This window comes from Ctenopharyngodon idella, chromosome 12, assembly GCF_019924925.1.
Source record: "Ctenopharyngodon idella isolate HZGC_01 chromosome 12, HZGC01, whole genome shotgun sequence".
Lineage (NCBI taxonomy): Eukaryota > Metazoa > Chordata > Actinopteri > Cypriniformes > Xenocyprididae > Ctenopharyngodon > Ctenopharyngodon idella.
The window spans coordinates 21,562,130-21,585,394 of record NC_067231.1 but is presented as its reverse complement, the minus strand read 5'-3'; the positions used below and the strand labels follow the sequence as shown (position 1 = coordinate 21,585,394).

Here is a 23,265-nt window from a genome sequence, read left to right as displayed (position 1 = left end):
GAGATTGTGTACAGTCCCACAATTTCAGACAATGTGTATTTACGCCCTTGATGCACTGGACAAAAATGCCCCTCGTCCCTCCAGCAATTGTTCTGCACCAAGTCACAGAGACACCATTAACTCAATCCATGACCTGTCTCTCAGGGTTAGTCCATCCCCTCAAAGCTTATCAGAAACCCCACCTCTACTCTAAACACACTGAGGGTAAAGGCCAGCGCAAATCACAAACTTCTATATAAACTCACCCACCAAAGGCTAGCGATCAAGGTGGCAGATCTATTGACGCAACGCTAACTGCTGAGGCGCGATACCAGAGAACACTGTGTTGAGACATGTGGCTTACAAGTGGCTAGCTGATATTAAAATGAAAAAGCCACACAAGGAAAGCCAAAGCTAAGTGTGTCTAATCAAGATGAATGAATCTGTTCCACAAAGCCTCCCAGCGGATGCGGCTGTACCCGCGCCCTGCATACTTCACTCATTAATTACCGTGAATTAATGGTTTTATCCAAACCAAGTAAATAAAAGATTGTCACCCGGCCACAAATCGAGTGCAGCTTTTATTAAATACTGTGAAAATGTCAGCCGGTTAGAGCCAAATTAAAGAGACAAACAGATCAAACTGCATTGCAATCAAAAATAATCTTCATGTTACAAGATTAAATTACCCACTGCATGTTCCGCTCCGACGTAATTCCTAGATGGCAATCCTTTGTAACCAGAGCCTGCAAGCACTTTTGAGACCCTCTGCACCAGTCAGGACTGTTGGATGTGGTTACTGACAAACAGCTCTGTAGTAAGCATCCTATTTTAGACAGAGATTGGACCTTTGCTGACAGAAATTCAACCAAAATAAAATTGTTCCTACTGCCCTTCCCATCAAATGTTCTTCAAACGGAATGAAAGCACTGGTGAAGGAGTGTTAACTAGCCAAGGACACTTTACCTAGTGGACTCAATTTCCTAAGTCAATATTAGCACAAACAATGTGAAACATGCCAACACAGAAGCTACATTCTCCTCCTTTTGGTGCCAGCACAGTCATTCCATCTGTGTCATATTAGTGCTATAAATCATTCTTTTCAATCCTCATTTGTATGTCTTGGCTCAAGGTTATGAATTTCTGAAAGAATAATGTACGTTAATTACATTTTTGAGTGACAGCTGAAGAATTCCTTCATTCAAGCATGTTTACCGAGTTGGTCGACTCTCCATGGAGAGAAATGAAAATGAGCTCAAACAAAACCAAAGTCAATTTGAAGTTGCCCCAGCATTTTGAATTCATTTGCTAATTCGTCATACGCAAAGCAAACTGTTAACGCGCAGTTCAAACAAAGCATTTTGCAAATGACATGAAGAATTCATTAGGTGTTTTGTAAGTCATTGTGGCCGTTCATTGAAGTCAACTGAGTTATTACAAGGTGACTTCTATTTTCAAGTTTACAGCTGCAGTGTTCAGCAATGCTAACATGCTCTTTTCCTGAGTTGTTACACCATCTTAATTATTTTATATCAGTTAGTGACTCTTATTCACTAATGGTATGTAAAACTAGCATATTTGTGTGCACAGAATAATTTTTTAAAATAAAATTTGCACCAGATTCAAAACATGTATTCTCACCTTCATTTTATTTTTTGATGAATCTGGATTATTCTAAATGAGCATAATTAGCATAATACACTCCAAAACCCTCTCCATTTAAGGGCTGTCCACAAAATTTACCCGCCATTCTCTTACAATGTATCTCTACAGATGTTTAGATACTGTATAATACACATAATGTTTGTTATTCTGAAATAAAACACATTTTCTAAACTTAAAGGTACATTATGTAATTTTTTTGGTACAAAATTAACAAAAAAATGAGTAAATATATCATCAATCCTTCATCCAAAACATGGTTTTGTCTTACCCTAATTCACTATGGTAAGCCTATTATAAGCATTTATATTTTAAACTGGACAAGATGGTTTTTGAGCATGTTTCATATCAGTAAATTCAGAAAAATTGCTCTGGTTACTTTGACGTGTGGGAGTGGCACAGGTTAGTTGCCACAATGAGCGAGAAAGGTTGACATGGAGCACGCTAAATCTGGAACCTACGGGGGAAATCACCCATTTAAAAAAAAAAAGAAAAAAAAAAGAGTCTGCTGGCAAAAAGAGAATGCGACAGAGCTCGTAATAAAACAAGAATCAACATTGACTTGGCTTTTGATGAGATGGCAAGAACTGAGGGATTTGAAATGTTGTAAAAGCGACATGGAGATTATGTTTTTATTACTCAACAGGTGAGTAAGGTATTATATTGAACAGATAAATTGCTATTTGTAACTCTCTAAAGGAGTTCAATGTAGCATAATAAATTGTTACGGGTATTTTCATTATAGCTGCAGTGCTGGAATTTATTTTCAAGGAAGGACCGTGTCTATTAATGGATAAAGCTACAGTAATTTCTACAAGCTAGTCAGCTTAAGATCCTTTCCATCTAAACTGGTTATATCTCTTAAGCCTAGTAGTGAAAGTATTATCAGCAACAGGATAACTATATTCATCTGCTCTGTCACAAAGCACAGCCAAATTTAGAAAAATGTAGATTAATAAATTTAATAAAAATGTAGATTCATAAATACATTTTAATAAAAAAAAGTTAGTTAAAATTAAAAAATGTTTGCACTGATTTTACATACATGCACACGGTTAGTGAATGACAGACAGGCAAATACTAACATTAAAAGCAGACTGCATATCCCATGTGCCAACTTGAGATATTAATACCAATGGCTCATAGAGGTCACCTTTATTTGAGCAGTGTGAGAAATATAGACTTATTGAGAAGGGCTGGGCTGAAGATTAGAGTATTGATTTTGCACAGCAAAAATCGGGGTGAGTGAGACCTGTGAAAGGGAGCATGTTTGAGAATGCAGCTTTTAGGGTGTGATACATATGACACGTTTTTCTCTTGAGTGAATATGACAGGGAACAATAGCCCTGTATCTGACATGAGGAAAAGGTGAAGTAAACACACTCACCTCCATATCTGCATGTGAAACACACAAGGAGGACCATTTCCTGTAACCCAATAGTTGATTCTCACTGTTTTAAATAAAAAATAGCCAAATAGTACCCAAAAAATTGCAAATATAATACCGAGGGTATTAACAGGAGGATCATGTAAGCTCCAATGTCTTCCCATTGGTAGTCATCTAATTACTCATTTGCATAAAGTTGAACTCCACTCAACTGTGCCCCATCGTTAACAGTCCATATTGCTCATGCCGCCACAAGAAAAAAAAATGCTAACTCTCATTAAAAATGAATGACTTCTGGTTGCATTGTCACTGCAATTCACTTTAAGTGTGAAAAACCCTTCGCTTGCATTTGCATAATTCTTTTAGTGAATCGAGCACTAAAACTATGCAGAAAGTGTGTGCAAATAAAAGGCACTATCGGCAGAAGCTATTCAGTCTAAGAGAATTCCCCTTGGTGTACAGTATTGTTTATCAGTGGAAGATAGCCTGAAATATTCAGACAAAAACGTATCATTTTTGATGGACCAAAAAGGAAAGTAAAATAAATGACACTAGCATAACGCTTCAAGATTGATGTGCCTGGGGTTTCCAAAACTTCTCTAGAAAGTAAGAAAAGTATAGGTTATATTTAAGTGTGAAACTTCTTGTGGGAATTCAGTTAAGTCTTGTCTTAATTTTGTCCTAGTAACTGTATGAATTAATGTAAACTGAATGCCCTGAAAAACATATTTAGAATTTAATTTATATATGCATATTCAACATAAAAACGGAGCAGAATAGCAAACAACTGGTGAGTGTACCGCCCCACTTTTAGCACTAAGTGAAGGGAAAAGCTTCACAAAATGCAAATGGGCATGGACTGAATTGACAAGCAAATGCAGACTTAGTGCTTTGCCTCTGAGAAGAAATAAAATCAGTTGACATAAGCAAAAACAATCAAAGTCTGAACACAGTTGATCCCCATCTTTTTTTTACTCAGTCCATTGAGGGCAGAAGATGAGAGGTTATGCCAACTTTAGTTCATCTTGTAACAAAGTATATCCTCAGCCAAACCACATGCCTTTAATCTATCTATCTATCTATCTATCTATCTATCTATCTATCTATCTATCTATCTATCTATCTACCTTATCAACATCTGTCCATATACTTCTGTAATTTGCATAGTGCAGTTTTAAAAGTTGAAATTAGGAACATCATGGCTATTTAAAAGTCCCATATTTCACACTCCCACTTGGAGTCCTAAGAGACTAATAAATAATACATGCCCACAAAACACGTGTGTCCAGTCCAAATGTACTCGGCACCAGGTGACACAGCGTTCACAGGAAACCCCCTGCAGTTTGGCCCTGCTCCTCGTGTCAAATAAAGAGGGGACAACAACAATGTACCACCCCTCATCTTGCCCTCTCCACCCTCCTTACTATCCCGCGCCAGCCAGCCTTTGTGCCAGGCCCCTGATGCCCACGGCAGATGGCGGAGTGGGCGGCAGGTACTAGCCTCCTGGCACTGCAAACATCTGTTATCATTACCAAATGCTAATTGCCATCAATCAAGACAGCACCCAAGTGCATTTATATGCAAGGTTCATAAGCGGAGGTGTGTGCGGGAAAGGGGGAGGTAGACATAAAAAGTGATGTCTAAATTTCCCTCGGAGCGATGGCAGGGGAGAACACTGTGGTAAGAAGAAGTTGAAGGTATTATTGAGGGTGGCAGGGTGCTCCCCTTGTTAATGTGTAGCCTATGAGCTGAGCTGTACCGTTCTCCCCCATCAATAGTGTGCCCTGTTGTGCTCCAACATGTTCCCAAGTGCAGCTTCAATAAACGAGGTGAAGCTCAGGAGATGCAAAGCATGGTGTGGGTCTAAGCTACTGTCCCTATGAATAATACAAGGGCGCAAACTGCAGTTTGATGCTGCACTCGAGTTCGGAAAAAACACTTTTACACACCAAGCCAACAAACGTGTTAAACAAAAATATGACTTCAACAAAATGTTAAATTGTCCCACATGGACTGATGTATTGAATATTTGAATAGTTTTGTTGGATTCAAGCATCATAATGAAAAATGTAATATAATTTTATAATGTAATATAATTTTTATAATAATCAGACATTTCGGTAACACTTTATTTTAGGGTCTTTTAACTAGTTGCTTATTAACATGCATATTACTAGGATATTAGCTGTTTATTGGTAATTATTAAGCACATATTAATGCCTTATTCTGCATTATTCTACATTCTTAATCCTACCCAATACCTAAACTTAACAACTACCTTACTAACTAGCAATAAGCAGTAAATTTGAAGTTTATTGAGGGAAAAGTCGTAGTTAATAGTGAATACATGCTCCCTATACTAAAGTGTTACCGACATTTCATACAATTATACAGTTGTTATGTCTATGACCTAGTTTGATTTAAAAATGGTCATTATTCACGTTTTGAACAGATTTTGTCACATTATTTGCAAATGTATAACACACATTTAACACCTTAATGTCTGTTTGTGTTGGTTTGCCAACATAATATATATATATATATATATATATATATATATATATATATATATAGGCAAAAAATACATCAGGCTTAATACATCAGGATAAGAAATATGTATTATTTTGCCAATATTCAAACTATATCTTTGGCATATTTTTAGGTATTATAATGAGTAAGTCACGAGTAATCAAACTTCATTGTATGGATTGAATCATGAGACAAATTCTGATTTAAAAATGTATCGCATTCATAATGTAAAAAAATTTAATCAAATCAAATATTTACAAACCTACATAAAAAGTTTTAAGTGAAGATAAAATCTCTGTACATCAATATGCATGCACAGCTTCAATGTCAGCTGCAAAGTAAGCATCATAAAGTATGAGAATACGTTTTTTATTTTTATAGGAATGGGTTAAAACACACCACTCAGCTTTATTCAGTAGGTAAAAAGGGCTCCCTGATCTGTTTTTCTATCTTTGGCCTGAAAAATGTTGAAGATCCGATGCTCTAGAGTAGAAGCTCCCTCACTGTTTCTTTACCAGTTAATTGAGACATGGAAGTGAGCCGGTATAGCCGGACCTCAGCTTTTCTGTGTCCTAACTCTGCTGTGTGCAGATCAGCGGGTGGGTGTGCGCTGGCACTGCCGGCCCAGGCGCGGTGTGAGGGCCCGGACCCCTTGAGGGAGATGGTGGGCTGACTAAGCAGCGCTCTCTTGGATCCATCGTCCTGAGCCGGTGCCACGATACCACCTGCGCCAAAGAGGAGCGCTGCGGCCGCCGTCTGCTCTAACAGTCCATTCGCAGCCACCCATATGGCTCGAGCCTCAGGGGATCGTGATGCCAACAGGGTGGAGGGTGAGGTAGTTCATTTATCCACACATCACAGCTTTAGAAAATCACATACATGCGATTACACGCTTCATTGTCATATATCCATATTTTATTGTAGTTAGTACAAATTGAAATGTAAACCTAGAATTTACACAAAGCTTCGACTGACTGATAATGTGCATTTTTTGCTGTTGTAATTATTGTCTTTGTTAGACAGGCTATCGTTCGCCACAGCTGGCCAGTGTCACAAGCACATCTGCGTCCACTTAAATTGCTCTCTGACGGGTCGCTAAATAAGTGTCGGACCACACAGTGCCCATTTTGCTCAGAAATTCATGCGACGACCACTGCCATAAACATGTAAGCTAATAAACACAGGCTCTATAGCTGTAAAAAGCCACATTAAAGCTTGCAAACGGCACTCTTGACTGAACATCTGTTAAGTGACATGAAACAACCTGATCCTGAAAAACACAGCAGGGACTGCATAAACTTACAATGGCGTAATTTCTCTCAATTAGATTCTCCCACAGAAAATTAAACAAGCTCACTCCATTGCACAGCAGCATTAAGAAACCAGCTTGGAGCCAAGTTCACCAAAAGTATCAATTAGTGAAAACCAATGACATTCTATAGCAGTGTATTTTAACTGATTTTGTTGCAGGTTCCACTTTTTATATTCGACTTTAAGAAGTGACCCATCACTACCAAAAAAATAAAAATGCCCTTAAAATGTATTATTATGAATTGAACAAGCCCAACAAGATAATTTATTAGTATGACACTTTACAGTAAGGTTCAATGTGTGAACATGGTAACATTTTTACAATGTTAACAATGAGCAATATATTTTCATTTTTTACAGCATTTATTAACCTTTGTTAATGTTAGTTTATCAAATGTTCATGTTCATGTTAGCTCACACTACATTCATTTTAGCAGATAGAACTTTTGATCTTATAAATGTAAATGTTGAGATTAACATTAGCTAATATTAATAAATGTTGCAGAAGTATTAATCATTGATAGTTTATGTTAACCAATGTAGTCAGCTAATGTTAACAAATGAAACATTATTGTAAACATAAAATGGAACCATAATTTTTCATCATGCATTTAATCCAGGTTAATATTAATTTCCACACTAATAATTGTTTTACATTTAAAGTTAATTACCACTAGTAGTATGCATAAACATAAGCAATAGTATATTTGTAGACTTTTTTTCTCAAAATTCTGACATTTTTTTCTCAGAATTGGAAGAAAAATTTGTAATTCTTCTGAGAATAAAAAAGTTGCATTTCTGAGAAAGTCATAATTGTGAGATTTAAACTTGCAATTTCAACTCTCCAACTCGCAACTGTTTATGTCTCACAATTCTGAGAAAAAAAGTCAGAATTGTGAGATTTAAGCTTGAAATTTTTATTTTTTTTTAATTCCATGGCAGAAACAAGCTTCTATAACAATACCATTGACTAATATCAATAAATTAAACCTTACAGTTAACGCTTTTATTCATATTAATATTTTCAAACACTTGTGACCCTATCAGAACAGACTTTTGAACCCTTTATGGGTCACAACCCACCAGTTGCCCAATACTATTCACTGAAATACTGCAAAGACATATTCCCGCACATTTTCTTTTACATCTGTGATGGGATACCACGCTCAGCTTTGCATATGCACAAAAAAACAACATTGTTATTATATGCTTTGATGTATTTTCTGCCACACAACATGCACACTTTGACAGTTAAACCACTGACCTAATTTCTGATAGTAGCACCTTAGAAGCGTGAGAGAGTGAACATGAATAAAGTTGTGAGATTGCAGATTAAAAATGCAACTTCAAAGCCTGTAGGTGCGATTTAATTTTTAATATGTTTACAGCCTACTGCAACAGCGCCAAATGTTGCAGCTTTATTTTTTTATTTTTATAATTATTTTAGGGAGAGGGGTGTGCGTGTTCATACATCCCTATTCCATTACATCTGGAAGATGTATAATAATTTCAGAAGTACAATATAAAAAATTTGTTTGCTTAAACTGTGTACAGCACATATTTAAAAAATACAATCTTGTGATAAGGACTGCAGATATTTAACCTGATAACATAGGATAACATGACCACAGATTGTAGTAAAGACACAGAGAGAGCTTAAAAACATAAGACAGAGCTATTGGCTCATTTTTCCCGAAACGCAATCTCTATCAGAGGACAAATGTGGGCGAGGTATGCCAGTTCCTCAGCACGGCTGTGCTAACAAAATCACCTTTATCCACATAGACAGGTGACAGCGTCAGCAGTTGGGCTGCCAGTGGAACAGGCTGTGTCTGCAAGCCACGCTGTGCCAAGGGGTCCAGATCTACATGAAGGAATGTATGTCTGAGAGTGTGGAAATGTGTGTATATTTTCCACAGTTTCAAAGCATACTAGCATATTTATGAATTTTTAATCATTTAAAAGGCCGTATGCATGTGTCAGCAATCGCGCTGCCTGTTAGCAGCTATAAGAGTGCACTTTAAAGACATCATGAAAACGACTGTATTTTTTGAGATGCAATATTACAATTCTGGTGATAGCGATAAGCCGGTAAATTATTTGGTTTCACTTTATTTTGATGGTCCCTTTTTACTGTAAGTAATGTTTCACCTACATGTCTACTAACTCTCATTAGAGTGTTAGTAGAGTATAATAAGGGTTAGAATAAGTTGACGTACTTGCAAAGTTATTTATAGTCGAATGTCTGTTGGGGGACCATCACAATAAAGAGTTAGCAGATATTAAAGGTGGGGTAAGTAGTCTTTTAAAAATGCTGTTGGACATTGTTGATATTTGAAATCAACCCAAACAAACCCACCCCTCTATTCATTGCTCCGCCTCCAAAACACACCCTCCAACCCTAACCACTCTGAGTCAGTCCCGATCGCTGCTGGCAGGCGAGGCGAGTGCAATGACAATGACGCTAAACACGGCATTCTCTAGCGGTCGTCAGTGCGTAGTGGTTTACCTGCACAACTCTCATTATCTGGCCACTGTTACACACACAATGCGAGAGTGGATGTCTGTTTATCACAGTTGACGCGCAACAAAATGCTTCACGAAAAATAAAGCGCAGATGATAAAAGAACAACAAGGAAGCACAAAAAATGAATGTACAGTACACAAGAGTAAATACAAACAAGAGTTCGTTGTTAGGGGCTAACAGCACAGCAGCTCTAGACAACCAATGACAATCAAACCCAGTGTTACTCACATAAGAAGTGGAATCAAAGCAGCCTCTGCGTCTGTTTTCAGGCCTTCCCACTTAGCTCTCTCCAGCGCTGGAAAGCTTTTCTAATATTAACGCGGGTCCTAAAGCGCTTGCCCAGTCATAAACCTTCATTTCAGTGATATTCTTTTGAGTTTTTTTGTATTGTGTCTCATCTCTCTTTCTGCAGTTTTTTTTTTTTTTTAAATCTCCCTCTTGCTCATTCTGTCTCCTCGACCGTTATACGCCCCCTAATGCTGATTGCTTACACGTTTGTTGTTGGTGTCTGCCTGACAGTGTTTTTGAAAAACTACTTACCCTACCTTTAAGCAGATAGTCTACTAATACTCTAATGAGAGATAGTTGACATGTAGTTACAAAGTTACTTATAGTCAACAGAATGTTCAAAAGGGACCATCAAAATAAAGTGTTACCAATTATTTCCATGTTATAGTCAATAACTTAAATTCTTTACCATTTCATCCAGATAAACTAAAAATAAAACACTAAACTCAATCAGTGTAAAAATGCTACAAGTGAATTAAGGCATCACAACATTATAACGTGAAGTATGAAAAATCATCTTGAGATTTGCTAAAGGTTACATTTAACTGTCAGTGAATTATTAGTCTGTTTAAAGATTAACATTAAGTGAGTGTTAGATGACAGCAAAGTTAATCAAAAGTGTAAAAATAGGAGACATACATAATTAAATATCTAATATCAACAAAATGATAAATCTGTAATATCAGCTGATATTATGAGAACAATATACAGTAACATGCATCCCTAATATTTACTTTCTATACAGTAACATGCATCCCTAATATTTACTTTCTAAATGTGTTCCTACTCTTATTGTGAATCAGGAAAAAATTAATAACAAAACAAAAAAATTAACATTCTATCCTAATAACATCAAATCAAAACTAGCTCCGTCTCTGAAACTGCTTTCTTTTTCCGCTGACATCAGGCCATGTGAGCTATGGTAAGCAATAGCAAAACAGGCATTGTTTTAAGCTACTCACAATCTTTCTGGCATGTAATCGCCCATCATCCAAAATCAAGCCCGTCCAATGTGTTTAACCTGTTTGAAATCCCTGTTTGACTCCAAACATGTCATTGCAAAAGCAAAATGAGTCTCAAACAGCCATCAGTGCTAACTTTAATGCCTGAGCTTAGCAAATCACGAGTGCAGGGCTGAGGAAAACTCCACCATATGGCCACAAGTGTGTCCACTTTAGCTCTATCCCAACTCTTAGCCACACATCTGGACAGCCTTCACCTCTAATTGCCACTAATGTCTGAACACGACATGCAACAAGAAGGAATTAACCATAGACAAGCCCGCTGATCTGGGTTTATACAGTGGGATAACAAGCTCAGCCCCTTTTTTGTCTGTGACAGACAGGGAAAAAAAGGAAGTATTTCAAGCAAAGGTGCACAGGACGTTTACTTATTATATATTAATTATAAAAAAAACAAAAAACTATGTATTTGGAATCTGTCTTAATGTCTGTAAGAGAACAAGAATGTGAGCAAACAAACCCACAATCAACTTGCAAACACAAGCTTGATGACAAAAGGACTTTGTGGCAAAGTGTTTTCAAGAGACGCACATTTGTGGAGCAGCATGCCCTGAAGGACCCTCAAGGAGTGACAGAGAAAATACCGAAAAATCTAGTGCGTGAACAAACACATCTTTTCATGAGTTGTGTCAGTGTTTTCATGCACTAGATGGCATATTCAGCAAACAAATGATAACAGGCAAAACACAGCAAACTCACTTTGTGGGTTAGCAATCAAAGTGAGGCAGTTTACAAGGAGACGATCGGCTGAGGCAGGAAGGATAAAAATTCTCAAGAACAAGTTGAGTTCAATCTCCACCAGAACAGGTATGTAATCTATGTAGTGAATGACAGGTCATACTCCCCCCAACAACAGAGCCGAGATTTACACCCATACATCCACTTATCAAAAGTGTCATGCAGAAAAATAATCCTCCGACAAAAGAGTGATAGCATGCTTGTCCTTCACCAAAAAAACAAATAGAAAGTATTGAAAAAAAAAGTATTACTAAAATGAAGAGCTTTCAAAATAAATCTCCTCTAGGTTAATAAAGTTGTCATACACTGGATTTTATAAACTCACTGTCAATAAATAAATAAATATACAAAACATCACTCATGGGCATTTCACCCAATATGTTTACTTTATTATCTTTTTCAAAAAACAGGGTGACAATATGTAGCAATCAAGCCTCTGGTCTGATTGGTCGATGTGGGTTTGAGATTGTGTTTGAGAACCAACTATCCCCTTAAATGCCACATTCCCATGGTTACCTCGTCCAGAATGGCTTCTAGCTCACTGAACTGCACCAGTCCTGATGGATTTCACTTTAACAGCCTTTAGAAATAGGCTGACAGGTCTGAGAAAGATGAATAAATGTCATTCACTGAAACTGTTGTGTTGATGCATGGGAGGCATGTGTCGTTTCTTGGCGAGTATGTATGAGAAATACACATTTAACTAAAACTCTTTCCCTAAATCATATGTAAGCTGGCGTATGACTCATGCAAGACATATATGAACTGAGAAAAAAAAAAAAAAGACTGTGCAGGAGCTGCAATTCAGCCTACTAATAGAACCAATGACTAGAAGAGCATGACCTAACCACACACAACGAGACAAAAGGTCCCTTTCATGTTAATCACAGTTTTTGTCCAAACCAGCCGTGAATGTGACATGGTTAGGATAATATACAAGCAGCGACAAATGACAGGACATTTTGATCTGTGGTGTGGCATTAGCCCTGCCAACAGTGGAATCTCCTTAGTCCAAAATGTTGTTCCACATAACTCTATATTAAACATAAAATATTTTCTGATTGGCTGTTATCGTGTGGTTGTTGCTTTTAGTTTGGACAAACAAATTCTCATTGAAATGTTGTGTGGTTAGGACAATACTAATGCCACCTTTTTGGCCTCTAGGCAAGGAGAAATGAGATAAAGGTAAAAACTAAATTAACATGTCTGCTTTGACTGAAATTAGAAGACAGTGTCAATAATAGAGCCATAGAAATATGACTTTTGAAAAAAAAAAAAAAAATTGGGGTAAGCCGCATTATGGTGTAATGTCAAATCATTGATAAATAATTCAATTTCAAATAAAAAAATATGAATTAAAAAAAAAAAATCAAAAAAGACAAACTACCATAGTAAGCATAATTTAATAAATTAATACTGAGCCACTGAAGACTGAAAATTCAGATTTTCCATCACAGAAATAAATAACATTTTTAAATAGCTTAAAATAGAAAAGAGTAATTTAAAATGTAATAATATTCTACAATGTTACTGTTTTTCTACTCAAATAAATACAACATAAGAGGCTTCTTTTAAAAATATTATGACCCCAAACGTTTGAACAGTAGTGTATATTTCCATCAGCCATTAGTGCTGACTTTAATGCCTGAGCTTAGCAAATCATGAGTGCAGGGCTGAGGAAAACTCCACCATATGGCCACAAGTGTGTCCACTTTAGCTCTATCCCAACTCTCAGCCACACATCTGGACAGCCTTCACCTCTAATTGCCACTAATGTCTGAACACAACATGCGACAAGAAGGAATTAGCCATAGAGAGAGCCAAGAAAAGGTTTTATATTCAAAATATTTAAACATAGTGAAATAATGTTCAACATTTTCTAATAGTACTTGTAACAGTAATATTATTTGTAAAAGTATTTCCTTCCTTTAGATGCAAAGCTCACCGTCACTATTACTTGGGTACTGACACAGCTTACCCCAAAGCATCAGATACACTTTACCCAATGGCTATCATTTTGGGAAAAATATACATGGCTAATCTATACCTAGATAATTTACCCGACTTTACACTAGTTATTCTTTAACAGTAAATTGTCTACATGGCATGTAAAATGACCATTATGTCAAAGCAAATTAAATATAAATATATTTTGGTACATGCCAAGTTTTACACACTTTTTTTTTCCATATGATGCACCATTTCTAAATACATAATGCGACAAAAAATAAAAAAGGGGCCCACTGACACATCTTACCCCACTCTCCCCCATAACTGACTGCCCTTTTGGTAAGTCCATCACTCACATGCTGGTGCCCTTAGGAGTCTTTCCTTTTTTTTTTTTTTTTCACTCTCATGGAGTTGCTGTGCCGTCCCTCATGCTGAGATTGGGAAATGAGCCTCCCTGTACCAATTTGTCCTGGCCTTTCAGTCCCCTGTCCCTGATAGACCACCTGCCCAGGGCCTCTCATTGCTCCCATGCAGGGGGTGGCAGTGCCCTCCATGGGCCCTAACCCCCAAACCCAGCTGCTTTAATGGCCGCCGCGTTGCCCTATCGTGCCAGGCATTGAAGCATGGCTCTGCTCCACCAGACGCCAACACTCTCTTGGAATGCTAATGACCTCTTCCATTCCCATCTTCCGTTCTACTCCAGACACGTGGCCAACCCTTCCCCCACAATCTGTTGTTTCCGTCAAGCACACATGCAAAAAATGACAGTTTGCAATAAAAGGTTTGTATTACTGGAATGAGCCTACAATAAACTTATTCAGGAAAATTATGAGATTCAGACAAACATTTCGAGAGGGTCTATTCACTGCGAGCAGCTTTTAGCTGGTCGTGCACTTGACTGTCGCACTGCGTGAGTTCAGTAGCTCAAGTGCACTTACAGACACTTCTCCCCACACCCCCTACCCAGCATACTCGGGCTGAATGAGAAACTAGCGTCCCCTTGGGCACATTCATTCCTAAGGTGACTGGAGCAAGTGGAGATTGGAGTCCGTATTTACTTAAAATGAGAACAGATTTAGAATGGGAGGGGAGGAAAACAGGAATTGCAGTCAGTTCCTAACATCCACTCTATACTAATTTAAGTGGCTCTTGATATTATTCAAAAAAGGTTCTCAAATGCTGAAGGTGTATTTGCCATTTGATGAAAGCAGACATCAAGCTCTGTGTTGTCCAATGGATACCTGCTAGCTAGCAAGAGCCCATAATAGACCGGTATCCCTATCCATTAGTTTCCTGATGCTTATACAGAAACAACCACTGCAATTGTGGGATCATACAAAACACGCTTTTGTTATGCATGTTCATACACTAAAAGCCTCTTCTTCTAATACAGAGATGATTTAATCAGAATTTCAAAACAAATTTGAATTAAATTATACAATGTAAGGCCTGTTACACCAAGTCTGACGTAACTAAACAATACAAAAAACAGACATTTTAACAAAAAAAAAAAATTATTTGCATACTGTTTTAGTAGCCAACTATTCCCACCAAGTCTGACGAATTTATTCCTTCTCTGAAAAAAGTCAAAACCTAAATCGAGCTGTTCAGCATCTGAAAAGCTTCGAAGAAATTCAAAACTATGAATGATCCATTATTTAATTGATTTGCATTCATTTTAAAATCTTATCATTCATGCTTTTTTGCCAAAAGTGCAGCAGCTTCAAATGTTGCTGTACATGGTGTAAAAACTTCGTATAAAAATTGGAAAATTGGAGTGGTAAACACCTATGGGAAAAAAGGCAAGTACAGCATTCTAACATCATTAATAATATAAAAAACCATTAAAAAAAATACTACCCTGAAAGTTGCTTCTATTTAAGACTATACTATGGAAATGAACTTGAGTTTTCTTGTGTGCGCTTACCAGATCAGAGAAGTCTTGTATTCTTGCGGGAAGTAGACAGTTATTCTCCACTGCTATCAGAGACTAGGCTTCAACTGGCAGCATTCCTTCTTGTCTGAACAGGATTCTGAGGAAAATAATGCAGAGATGAAAAAGAACTGTGAGATGTAGAGAATTACTACATATGCACCGCTATCAAAAAGCACCACAACTCGTGCCAAAAACTGAAGTTGTGTTAAAGCCATAATCAAAACATGAACTCATGTTAAACAAGAGGCTTTTGTGATCTTTTTTTTCTTTTCTTTTTGTAACTGCAGTTGGAGTGGTGATAGATTTAGAACCCACCAGTGACCAGCCCATGATCATCATAGCTCCAGCCATGTAAGGTACTATAGAATATCTACTGCACTTAAGTCACAAAAAAAGAAAAAGAAAATTCGTACAGACATCATTCTATGCTGACTTGGTTCTCAGGCAACATGTCTGATTATTATCAATTATCAAAACAGTTGTGCTGCTTAATATTTCTGTGGAAACTGTGATGCATTTTTTTCAGGATTCTTTGATGAACAGCTCAACTGAACAGTTAAAAGGAACAGCATTTATTTGAAATAGAAATCTTTTGTAACATTATTAATGTATTTGCTGTCTCTTTTGTTCAATTTAATGTATCCTTGCTAAAAAAAAAAAGTTAGGCTATAACTAAAAAAAAGTCATTATTTATGTTAGGTGTCTTTAACTACTATGTACTTACATCAAAAATAAGTACAGTGTACTTATTGTGTTCATGTTGTATTGCAAAACCTTGTTGCTGATACTGAGGTGGGATACGGGTAAGGTTAGAGACAAGTTTGGTGGTATGGGTAGGTTTAAGGGTGGGTTAAGAGGTAGGAGAAGGGTCAGCAGTGTAATTACAGATACAATGTACAATGTAAAATCATGCATGTACACAATAAGTGCATTGCATCAAACGATTAATTTAAATGTTAGTACAGTAGTTAAAGACAGTCTAATATAAAGTGGGACCAAAAAAAAAAAAAAAAAAAACTACGGACCCAAAATCTTTAATTGTTAATGAAGAAAATCATTTAATCATTAACATTAATGCAATACATTTGAAAAACATGTTTGATATACATACTGTACAGATACATTAACCAACACATTATACTTGGGGATGTGGCATAGCATGAAGGAAAACAAATGCCAGTTGCTATAGCTAACAATTCAATTTCTACAGTGATAAACAAGCAAATACTTAGAAATAATACATTTTTAAAAAATATATATTGTACAAATTAGCCTATAAAGCTAACAAGCATTTTAAAAACGATGACAAAAAAGTAAAAAAACTATGACACCAATCACAATCCAGCCTCTTTCTCCCTCTCTCTCTCTCTCTCTCTCTCTCTCTCTCTTGATAAAGCACTCCTGGATGGACACCATGCTGGAGGTCATCGATGATGCTGACGGAGAAAAATATGAGGGTTTTCAAACAGTGTGGTGGCCTGAGGCAGCAGGTAGGCTCGGGTCAGCCCTCTACCTTGCCCAAACAGAACTATTCATTTCATTGCCCTTGTACAGCATGAATTCAGTGCTGAACATTTGTTCTGTCTTTTTCTGAGTCTCTCACCTTTCTTTGTACCCCAGGTCTGCGGCGTATTTGAACTGCATCTAACCGAGACTGTTCTCTCTCTCACCTTAACACACCTTTAACAGTCATTCTCCAGGGACGGTTATTGCTACAGCTGTACAGTCTGTACTTCAGTTCTTTCTCTTCCAGTGCTCAAGAAGAATAAAATTTTTCTTGTTAAGCGTCCCACACATCCTCCATTTTTAACATAACCCTACTTCCTGAAAGATATTTTGTGGTTTTTAATTCCAAACTCGTACGACCGGCTTTCCAATTAATCAAGCTGATGCCGCAGTACCGACTTGCGAATCTGACCAGTGAGTGGACTCGGGTGCACAATGCTTAATTTAATTCAGTATTAACTGCAATTTTCTCCACGCAAAAAGAAAAAAAGCAGCACCCTAAGCCGTAAACATCTTCCGTTCAACACAAATCTGTCTTCTCAATCGCTTGATCAAGGTATCTGTTCTCCATAGTGTTTCAAGAGCCAGCAGCTTTGGGGCAGACAGCTTTGAAGCCCCTGGAAATACAATGCCAGCACTGAGAAAAGCTCCACTTTAGCTCCCTGTGTCCGCCCCTCGTCGCTTTTCTGGCAGCTCGCACAATCCCTCTCCTCCAACATGCCTTCCAAAAATAAGGACAGACGATCTCAGGATTCTTTAATGAACTGTCAAGCGCCTCAGCTCCAGGGTGTACACAAAGATAGGCACCTCAGCAGAGCTCAAACTTACTGTACAGAACAGAGTAAAATAAACCTGCAGAAAAAGGCGTATTTCCAGCTCAGTGTTAGGTGTTCTCTGGTTTATGTCAAAGTAAGCAATCTAAGTGTTGATTGCTGAAATGTTAATTTGCTTGTGCTTTTATATAGGTGACCTTTATAGTGTTTTGCACAACATAAAATCTAAAGTGATACGATTCACACAACGTCCTCACAGGGCCCCTTTCACAACTGTCATATTGTATCGCCAATGCGCAAGGTTTCAATCCTGTATGCGTAAGAAAAAAGGTCAGTAACCTATTTCTGTTTTCGACTAGACATTGTACAGCAGTATTTATGAGGTTTTAATCAAAATCACTTGTATTCGCCAGAAGGCCTATTGTGGAAATATCTTGGTGGCAAAAAATTTGTTTTATTAACTTTGCAATTACTTTTTTAAAATGTAAAATTCATGGAAAAAAAAAAAAAAAAAAAAATCAAGGGCAACTGTACAATTACTGTCACAGTCACCAGATCAGTCACCAGCACCGGCACTACATTTCCCAGCGTCCCTCCTGTTCCTCACCTGCACTTGATCATCATCACCCACACCTGAAGACCATCACCATCATTACCACTCATCAGCACCCCCTTTATAAGCAGTCACCATCTTCACCACAGTGTCCGGTCTTGTATGTGTTGTGTTGTGTTGTGTTGTGTTGTGTTGTGTTGTGTTGTGTTGTGTTGTGTTGTGTTGTGTTGTGTTGTGTTGTGTTGTGTTGTGTTGTGTTGTGTTGTGTTGTGTTGTGTTGTGTTGTGTTGTGTTGTGTTGTGTTGTGTATACCTGTTCCTGTATATTCTCCCGTTGGATTACTACATAAAGACTTGTTTGTAAAGTATCTTCTTCGTTGTGTGTTCCTGCGCAAGCAACCCGTTACAATTACTATGTGATAAAATACCCACACATTAGCATAATAAATAACAATATGCTGGCTTAACACAACTCCTATTTGTGCTTGGAAACAATTGCTTTTGAGCCAATCGCCTGACCCATAAATGCCATGTGACTAATCACTATGAAAGTGCAGGAAAATTATGTCCTGACAATGTTAACTGGTTAATGGCACTACAATAATGTGCAAAGTACATTACTTTCAAAAACATTATAGAAAAAGAAAAAGAAAATTGGATTTAAAAATAAATCGAAAAACACAGCTAATGTTGAATTGCTGTCAATGGAAAGCAACATTTTTGGTCTCCAATAGAGTAGTTACAGCATCTACTATACTGTAAAAATATTTTTTTGAAGTTGTAAATAAAACAAATATCACTAGAGCAGCTTTTACAAGAAAACACTATTTCTACTTGAAAGTGTCACGTTTAATTCAATGTTACTTGCCATTTTTTTGTAATGGTGAAATTGATGAGCCATTTCTGAGTGAAAATTGTTTCAATTGTACAAGACTAACTAAACCATGCTAACCAGACAAACCATGATCCCTTGGTTATGATGGCCTGTCAGGTGATCTGTTCATGTAGTGTTTCCAAACACTGATGCGCCACTGGTCATTTTGCACTGGTCTATGATAAACGGTACTCATAACCTAAACTACCTTGCACATCTGTTTTTTGATGGACATAATTCGCAAAAAAACTTAACTTCAAAGAAAAAGAAACTGCAAAGACTTGTAATAACAAAGCTATTGAAAGTAAAGGTGTTAGTTAAAGACAGGAGTTTGTTTCAACCTGAAGCTTGCACATACACACATCCACACAAAAGATGTTGCCACACAAAAACACAATGTACAATTACTTTGTGATACAATACCCACACATTAGCATAATAAAGAACAATATGCCAGCTTAGCACAACTCTAATGATAGACCACTGAAAATAGAGCCTCTCTCAGCTGAGGTACGAGTAAGGGAAACTGCGCGTGAACATGCAGTCGAGCAGACAACCATTCACGAAGCACAATTTGATAAAAGTGTGAAGAAAATTGTCATTATATTAAACAGTCAATAGTCGCAGGTTATAACAAAACCAAACAACCTTCTGTTTTCTAAGAAACACTGATTTGATTTACTCTGATATTTTGCCATTTGAAAGTCTGCTATCGTGACAGAAGCAGCTCATCTAGAAAAGGGATGTGAGGATTATACACATGTATGTTATTTGTGCTCTGCTGCAGTTTCCGTGACAGCTCCCTGACATCAGCGGCCATGCGGATGGCTGCAAGCTAGTTTCTAGTGAAAGGGGCACAGTTTTTTTTTTCTTCCAAAGCAGCCTTTGTGTCTGCAGCACCCTGACACAGCGTCTACACCAAACACAATCAGTGAGTATATATGTGTATATATATATATATATATATATATATATATATAACAGGGCTTGACATTAACTTTTTTGCTCAGTGGCTAGCATTTTCACTGGCCACAATTTTGAAATCGATATAAAATGGGAAAAACTGCCATATTGATATTCTTAATATCATCTCATCATCTCATAGCAGGTATATTAGGCTGCTGTCACTTTAAGACCTGATGCATGGATCCATTATACTGTTACACATGCATTTTCTTTCTCAACGGTTTACGTTCACTTAAAGCATAACTGACTGAATACTCATGAATACATGAATACTCTTCAAAACATTATTTTACATTACATTATCAGTATTGGAAGCATTTTAGATATTTCAATATTGATATGTATCGAAAAATCAATATTTTTGACAACACTACATTGCACTTAGTTATAGTATAGTACAACACTACATTGCACTATAGTATATAGATATACAGTGATGGCTGTTCATGAGTCCCTTGTTTGTCCTGAGCAGTTAAACTGAGCTCTGTTCTTCAGAAAAAACTCCAGGTCCTGCAAATTCCTTGATTTTCCAGCATCTTTTGCATATTTGAACCCTTCACAGCAGTGACTCTATGATTTTGAGATTCATCTTTTCACACTGAGGACAACTGAGGGACTCAAACACAAGTATTAAAAAAGTTTCAAACAATCACTGATGCTCCAGAAGGAAACACGATGCATTAAGAGCCGGGGGGGTGAAAAATTTTGAACAGGATGAAGATGTCCACATTTTTCTTATTTTGTTTAAATATCATCTTTTTTTTGCCCTTTGAAAGCAACACATGTTTCCAGAAGACAAATTAAGTACAATTTACCTTGATCTTCAAATTCAAAAAGTCTACACCCCCTGGTTTTTAATCGTGTTTCCTTCTTTAGAATCAAGGGTATGTAAACTTTTGAGTGGGGTCATTTTTATAAATTCAGCTATTTTTTGTCTGTGGACTACATGTAAACATCTTTTATGTAAATTACCTTATTCAGGACAGTACTAAATAAAAAATGACATGCATTTTATATGATCCCTCTTATTTTGTTAAAAAAAAAAAAAAATTTGCAGATTCTGCAAGGGGTTCCCAAATTTTCAAGCAGCACATACATACACACACCACATTAGAACCAAAAAATAACCAGACTGCAACCGACATTTCTGTTTTGGTTCATTCTGTTTCAGAAGGCCAATCAGTTCTGTGCCAGTGCCCAGCACCACAGATTGACATGTTCTCCAGTGGCTCCTACAGCCTCGGCAAACTTTGACCCGCTCCCCACTTCCTTCAATCGCAACCCCCACCATCCTTGGCACAGCCTACTAGTGTGCTGCTGGAATCCAGTGAAGTGAGACCACTGTGAAAAATTCATTCCGCAGCTTCTAAAAAGTGCTTTGATTCTTAAACCAGGAGCGCTCGAAGTCCTGCTGTCCTCAAATACCCTACATCTACAAACCAATCTGCACTGAACAGTGATATGCTGAGATTGAGTTAATGACGGTCTCAAATCAATGGAGCCTGCTGATCTGTACAGACAAAAGGAATTAGAGCAGGATAGAAGTGGCTGATGATCTGATTTATGTATTAAATTGTTTACATTCCTCCCAAAAAATAATATTAAAACATGGCAAATGTTTGCAGGTAGATGGCAGTAGGGTTTGGGAATCATACAGAAGATTTTTCAGAAAAAATAATGAAATTCCAAATGAAAAGATAGTTTTCATTTTAAATAAACAATTTCTTGCAAACGGTGACTTACCTTTTTAAAGATGGCATTAATGCAATCCAAAAATTGACCTTAAAGGGTCATTTCACCCAAAAATGAAATTTCTGTCATTAATTACTCACCCTCATGTCGTCCCTCATGTGTTCATCTTCGGAACACAAATTAAGATATTTTTGATGAAATCTGAAGGTATCTGATCCACACATATGCAGCAATTGCACCTTTTGACGTCCAGAAAGGTAGTTGAAAACATGGTTAAAATAGTCAACGTGACTACAGTGGTTCAACCTTAATGTTATGAAGCGACGAGAATACTTTTTTTGCGCAAAAACAAAAATAACGACTTTATTCAACAATTGGAACCATTGCCATACGTAGAGAACTCAGTGCAGGCTTCCTTGTTTACGTCCGAACGCCAACTCAGTTCACTACATATGACAACGGTTCAAATTATTAAATAAAGCAGTTATTTTTGTTTTGTTTTTGCGCACAAAAAGTATTCTCGTCACTTCATAACATTAAGGTTGAACCACTGTAGTCACATTGACTATTTTAACAATGTCTATAACTACCTTTCTGGATGTCAAAAGGTGCAATGACGTTGCTGCCTATGTGTGGATCAGATACCCTCGGATCATCAAAAATATCTTAATTTGTGTTTCGAAGATGAACGAAGGTCTTGAGGGTTTGGAACAACATGAGGGTGAGTAATTAATGGCAGAATTTTCATTTTTGGGTGAACCTTTTGAATATATTTAAAGGAACAATCATTTTAGGCTCATTTTCCAACTCCCCTAGAGTTAAACAGTTGAGTTTTACTGTTTTCGAATCCATTCAGCCGATCTCCGGGTCTGGCGGTACCACTTTTAGCATAGCTTAGCATAGTTCATTGAATCTGATTAGACCGTTAGCATCTCGCTCAAAAATGAAGAGTTTCGATATTTTTTCTATTTAAAACTTGACTCTTTTGTAGTTACATCGTGTACTAAGACCGACGGAAAATGAAAAGTTGCGATTTTCTAGGCCGATATGGCTAGGAACTATACTCTCATTCCGGCGTAATAATCAAGGAAATTTGCTGCCATACCATGGGTGCAGCAGGCGCAATGATATTGCGCAGCGTCTCTCACAAATGTCTCCATGGTTGCAAGGCACGCTCCCTGTGCAAGCAGGGGGTCACAGGCGCTGCGTAATATCATTGCGCCTGCTGCAGCCATGGTTTTCCGTCGGTCTTAGTACACAATGTAACTACAGAAGAGTCAAGTTTTAAATAGGAAAAATATCGAAACTCTTTGGTCATTTTTGAGCGAGATGCTAACCGTCTAATCAGATTCAATGAACTATGCTAAGCTATGCTAAAAGTGGTGCCGCCAGACCCGGAGATGCACTGGTCATGCTGTATTTGTTTGATTCGCAAAAAGAAGCAGATCATCTTAGTCACATGTTCGGCAACTGAACTAGGCTGTACGTTTTTGATTCACTAAAAAAGAACCAGATCATAAGAATCATTCGTTTGGAAATCAGATTGCACCGGCTGCACTGTACAGTTTGTTTT

General features: G+C 37.3%; 1 protein-coding gene across 1 annotated transcript in view; it reads right to left on the bottom strand.

Annotated features, from left to right (window-relative positions):
• Positions 1-23,265, bottom strand: part of rbfox3a (RNA binding fox-1 homolog 3a) — a 395,081-nt gene that overhangs the window by 321,400 nt on the left and 50,416 nt on the right. Inside the window, 1 exon segment of the mRNA XM_051914271.1 lies at positions 15,321-15,426. The gene's annotated coding sequence lies outside the window, so the exon portion shown is untranslated.